The following is a 6,690-nucleotide window of genomic DNA, read 5'->3' as shown; positions in this document are numbered from 1 at the left end:
ATCATAGTCTGTAGTTTGACTGTTGGAAATACAGTGATGAGGAGCAGGAGCTCTGTCTCTGTTTGTCTCTGTTTGTGTAAAAAACCCCAAAGCGGCTGCTTTCCGGCCTCTGTGAGTGTTGTGAGTAAACAGTAATCTACTATGGCTAAACATGAGATACAACTTCAAAAATAAGTGAAAATCCAAAGAAAAAGTAACAAATTTGACGCTCAGATGAAGGCAAACGGTCTAAAAATGAAAGCAGCCGTCAGCGAGGAAAATCAAGAGTTACAACTGTAACAAAGGGAGCCAACCGTAGACGACTGATTATCAGGGACATATGCGCCTGCACTTGCCTTTCATTGCCATAAGGTGCTGCCAAATAGAACTTAGACTTTATTCTGGGCATTTCAACATCATTCGCAGTGTTTCAAGTTTGTTATTCTTAACTATTATCACTGCAAATACAACTGTCAATGTTGCAGCCACCATTACTGTTTCTTACTAAGCTTAATTCTGTAAATATCTTACTGTACTTGTCACGTTTGGAGCTCAAACTAAAAGGTTGAGGACCCATGGTGCGGACTTGACAATTTATTAAATAAGAGAAAAGACAAAAAGGGAAACCAAAAGGCAGAGCAAAAAAAAACCTACTTCAAACAAATACAGGTAACAGATAATCCAAGGGAAAAAATACAAGAACACAGGGAGCAACGAGGAAACTAGGAACATGTATCATGAGGGTAGACGTATGTAGGTTTCACAGACAAGACAATGAACTGGCAAACAGACATGGGAAGACAATGGATTTTAGGAAGAAAGCAGCCACACCTGCCCCCATCACCTTCAGTGACTCCACTGTTTCCACCATGGAGTCTTTCCGCTTCCTGGGGACCATCATCAGCCAGGACCTCAAGTGGGAGCTGAACATGAAGAAGTTCAACCTGCCAAAGACAATCATGGTGCACTTCTACACCGACATCACTGAGTCCATCCTCACCTGCTCCATCACCGTCTGGTATGCTGCTGCTGCTGCTGCTACTGCCAAGGACAAGCACAGGCTGCAGCATATCATACGCTCTGCAGAGAGGGTGATTGGCTGCAATGTGCCATCTCTCCAGGACCTGTACACCTCCAGGACCCTCCCCCCTGGCAAGAGGCTGCGCTCCATCAGGACCAAAACCTCCTGACACAAGAACAGTTTCTTCCCCTCTGCTGCCAGCCTCATCAACAAGGCCCCGGCCCCAGCCCCCCACGTGACATGGACTCTCATCCAGCGTTACATTAACACACACTGGACTTTATATTGTCTGTACGCTGCACTATTTTAAAATTAATACTGTAAGCTCTTTGCACTGCTCAATATCCTGCACATCTGTACAGTTTTTATTTATACCTGTTGTTCATATTTTGTATTATACGTATTTTATTTATACGCTTTTTATATTTTTATTCTTATTGCCTATTTTCTTTATCTTATTCTATTTTCTTATCTGTATTCTACTTCTGTGTTAATTGTTCTGCACCAAAATCACCAAAACAAATTCCTTGTATGTGCAAACCTACTTGGCAATAAACCCTGATTCTGATTCTGCTGTCCGCTATTTTAACTGTTGTTGTGACGTTCCAGCGCTTTGCATTGTGGGATACAGTAGGCGAGGTAGAGTGGTCCGATGCATACTGGAGATTTTCTTAGAATCAATATGACATCTGGGTATTTTTGGCATACTGCACATTTTGCTTTTGTTTGCATACTACATACTACATTTTTGCCATATCGGAACATGCTGCTAGTATAGTATGGCATTTCAAACACAGCAAAGGTGATAAAGTAAAACAGGAGATGATCGAAACACTGAAACACTGTGAAATGCATAACTAAACAAGATTCAATCACAGAGATGTGGACTTGAGACTTGGTGACTTGGACTCGAGTCGACTCGAATCACTTTTTTGATGACTTGCAACTTCGCTTGACAAAAAATAAATGACTTGAGACTCGACTTGGACTTGCAAGTTCATGACTTGAGACTTGACTTGAGGCACGATGACTCGGATGACTTGTGTGTGTTCATAAGTTTGAATGTCAGCTGTTAAATATAAAATGATAAAATTCAATGTTGTCAAGTTTCTGTCTAACTATCAAGTATGTATGCAGTGCAAACTGGGAATCATGATTGGGTGACTCAAAAAGCTCCCCGGTATGTGATTGTCACGATTGGATGACTGGCTGTCAGTCAAACTCCTTGCTATGGCAAAACGCAACATCAAAGACCACCGCTACCTGATGTTTTTTCCCCAAAGAGAAGCCTCATCAGTCGTACTCATTACTACTCAACACGGTCTCAGACCAGACCATCATCATGGCTGCATCTGTGCCAAGATAATACAGATACAATTCATTGTCATACTTTTTGAACAGGTTATATAAATTGGCCAATAATATCATTATTAGGCGGGTTACTAATACCTTGTCTTTTCTCTTTATGAAGACACAACAGGTAAGAGTGCTGTATCTTGGGCAATACAAAACATATTTGGTGTTCAGCCATTTATCTGGGCAACATTGCAGCTCAACTTTCAGTACAGGAAAAAAAATATATATATTATTAGCAGCCAGCAAGAAGGCAGTAACACGAAAGTGGTTACAATCCAACCCTCCATCAGAGACTGACAGGATAGATATCGTCACTAATATTGAAAGTATGCAGAGAATGACCTTCTCATTTAATCTGAGGGCAGGAACATTTCTGCAATACTGGGAAAAATGGATTGTCTTTGTAACTTTAAGAGGAGATTTCTGAGCCATTATTGTAAACTGACATGTATTTCCATCCTTATAACATAAGGATTTATAGATGACCAACAGTTTGTTTTCATTGTGTTGTATTGTTTTTCTATCCCTGTCTAAAAAAATAGTGAGCTATTGTTTAGTCATATAAGGTGTTATCTTGCTGCCTTTTGAAAGCTGCACTCTCTGAAAAACAGTTTATTTTGGTATCAAACAGATAACAAAGGACTCATCTTTAGATAGACTAAATAAGTTTTAAAGATAATTTGTGTAAAATCTAAATCAATCTTTTATTCTTTTTACTGATATTTGAGATGAGTCAGATGAAGCCAACATGGGACACAAACTCATCTGGTACAACTGCTCGAAAAGATTGAGCACAAAACGATCATCAGAACTTTTAAAAGGGTGCATGAACTAACTGACTGTGATGAAACGACTAAAAACGACTGTGATGAATATGAGCTTAAATCTTATCTTAAAATGTGACTTAATGTTATGTAATGGCCTGTATGTTTTCATAAACACAGTTGCACATTTTTTGTTCTTCATAAATACAGACTAATAAAAAATAATCTAGCATAAAGTGCAACAGCAATGCTAGGGGCGCTGGAAGTAAGTCATGGCTGGGGGTGCTGTGAGAAAGGCAGACTATATGATGGTGTCATACTTCCTGCTGCACAAATTCATATTGTGTTCATCACTTTTAATGTTCAAGAAGTATTATCAGCAACTCGTATCGATTTTATGTGATGCAGACAGACAGAGAGAGACAGACAGCAGCATATACTGTAACAGAGAAAGGAAGTGAGAGGAGAGAGTGGCAGATGTTGAGAGGTGCAGCAACACAATGTATAAACTCTATCTGGAAATGTGCAGCGAGTGTCTCTGACCCTTTTAATATTACAATAAACTAACTTTTTTTCCCGACTCACACTAAATGTTAAATGATAGTTGAGGCTGTGATGATATCCAGTACAACATCACTCCCTGTGATATTGCTAAATTAAACTTATGTGCTTTTTGTAGGTTTAATGTGCTATCAGGTTCTGGAATATTACATTTTTCTTTCTGGCAACTAATCCAACAAAAACTTTCAATTTATTAAAACAATCTCTAAAAATGTGTTTAGTTAAAGATAACATGTTTCCGATACATATTTGAAAGATAAATAATGTGAAGAGCCCAGACATTCTCGTGCTCCGTGTCAATCATTTACACAGAAAACAGCAGCAGGTCAAAGTAACCACTGTTTGATAACTTCAGGTGCAGACAAACACACTGGATGAATTCCTGCTGATCACTTGACTCATACTGAGTAGTGTGGAGAGATCTATGATCAGTCCTAAAATATTGCAGTCAGGGGTGAGTCCAGGGAGTGGCGACCAATGAGATTCAATTGTCCACCCCAGTATCCTAAACTATAACTGGCTATATTGCTTGATGAGAAAGCCAGACCTCTCCTTATGGGTGTCTGAAGCCTGACAGGCACGGACATATCGTCTGTATAGTGCCGCCTTTTTGTTGTGATTGGCATAACTATTTGTCTTTCAGATTAAAATTGTAACACAGGAATGTAAATGGTAAATTAATGCTAATTCAAGGTGTGTATGTGCAAAGCAAAGTGTGATCAGCGAGAAAGAAGCAGAGGTGATTGTATGCAAATGGACATATAAAAAAGACCAACAGTTTACACAATTACAAAAATATATTTCCGCTTTAGTCTTTTCTTCTGCTAATTCTCACTTTTATTTCATATTTAGGATGTTTGTTTAGCCACTGCACCATCAGAAATAATATGTAGAATAATGTAGTATGTTTCTAAATGTTTACTTCAGTGGTTGGAATATATATGAAGAGTAGTGTGTATATACTGTAATGAAAAACCTTACTCTAAAGATGGCCATTCTGCATAATGTTCAATAACTTATATTTGAAGTTGCATCAGCTGATGTCTCTGGTCACGAGGCATTGTAGAAATCTGTAAACACAACATGGCATGCTTAGGAGTCCTGTTCTTAAAAAAAACACCTGTGCTGTGCACGTTTATGGCCACTAGAGGGCAGAAGATGCAAACAAATTGTACTGGTGTTGAGTAAGAATTATGCCTTCTGATTCTTCTCGTTTATCACATATTACATTGTATGCTTAAGCATGATGTGTTTTAATTCCTCTTATGCATTTCTAGAAAAAGAAAAACAGAAATCAATATATGCAGCTTTACTAAAGCTTATATTTACATTAAAACTCAGGTTATATTACGCATACTTGTCTGTATTTATCATGCAATCATGCTTTGGTGGCCTATTTGATTCTGAGGTATGAGCTTCATTAATCTCAACAAAGAACAACTGCTGACATGTTAATCAACAGCATTCAGAACACCTGGCTGAGGCGGAGTGATACACAAAGTAAAAAGTCCCAGTGATGATGTTCTCTATATCAGCACTCATGGAAAGCCTGTTGTCCAGTCAGTGGTGAATGATTATTTATACAGTTTGTTTCATAGTTATAGTGATGATGGTGTATCGAATGACTCTTCTTTTGGACCTCACCTGACCCTATGATGAATGATGTCACGTGTGATCTTTTTAACCCAGCTACATCACTGCTGCACAGGGTGGAAAGATGAATAAGTCATAATTTGTTAGAAGCACATGCAAAATGGAGGTGGATTTGGCAAAAGATAGCTTTACTGCTGCACTACTTATTACAAGGGCCATAAGCTGTGCCTCTATATTCTCTCTCGCTTATTCCACTGAAAACAAACGCACTACTTTTTGTAATTATTTGACTGCATTTAGAAACACTAACATGCCAAGTGTTGAATGTCATTCATATCATGTCATGAGTGTTGCAGAATTTGCCCCATTACAGCATTAGAGGTCAAAGGTCAAATTCTGTTCCTGTCCTCAGCGTCATGAAAATGTGACTGGTAGATTATAATCTAAACTTTACAATGAAATATGACCTAATGATATTCTGTGTAGGTTACCCTCTTTTATACTGGCTCTATGTGTAAAATGGCAAAACAACATGACAAATGTTTAATGATGGCACTTAGAAAACGACATTGCTGCAATGCTATCACATATTTTCCAACACTAGGGACATAGACCAAAAATGGTCCCTCCAAATTCTGGGGGTCTGGCTCAAGGACTAAATTGCTTAACTATTGTAAGTATTTCTAGCTAATATATCCAGTAATATTGGAATCTTATCAGATTATTTGCACCAACAGTTTTAACTGTCATCTAGAACCTTTGTATACTGTATTTCAGCTGCACTCGACAGAATGGCCTTTTGAACCGTCTTTATGTGCTGAATATTATAAACAGATCTAAGCAGGTCTGCAAATCCAACGTTAAGTCCAGATACATGTGACTGTGTTCAATGAAGCTCTCCTATTAATCAATACTTTCTGTTGTAGTGGTTGTTGTACACGCTGTCCTGTATTCTTTTGTCACTGAGAGTGTAAAGCTGTAAATGTACCATAAACATAGTAAACATTACACAGAACATACATGTATGTTACGCAAAGATACAAATGGCTACATTTGACATAGTCTCTGTAGAACAAAAATCTGTTTACAAACTGATTGATGAAAGATTTTAGAATCAAACTATTGTCTTTGAGAGTAATATCTTGATGTAGCTAATGCCTGCACATCTTGCAGATAAACACCTCTGAACCTGAGACATGTTTACATTGAGGCACTGACAGGAAGTAGTATCCCTGTGTTTAATCTCTTTATTACAGATGTGCCTCCACAAAACAAACAGAGCAGTTGATTATCACGTCTAGCCAGTTTTTTGTCAATCATAAAGAAGGAAGTCGGATTCCTGTTTAGCGCAGCAATTAAATTTTTTCCACCTCTCCCCTTATTGGTCAATGACCTCAGATAATGCAAAGCTACAGG

Source organism: Semicossyphus pulcher, unplaced genomic scaffold (genome assembly GCF_022749685.1).
Source record: "Semicossyphus pulcher isolate SPU_LCO1_2020_fin unplaced genomic scaffold, fSemPul1.0.p SCAF_3, whole genome shotgun sequence".
NCBI lineage: Eukaryota > Metazoa > Chordata > Actinopteri > Labriformes > Labridae > Semicossyphus > Semicossyphus pulcher.
Note: the sequence above shows the minus strand (reverse complement) of the source record.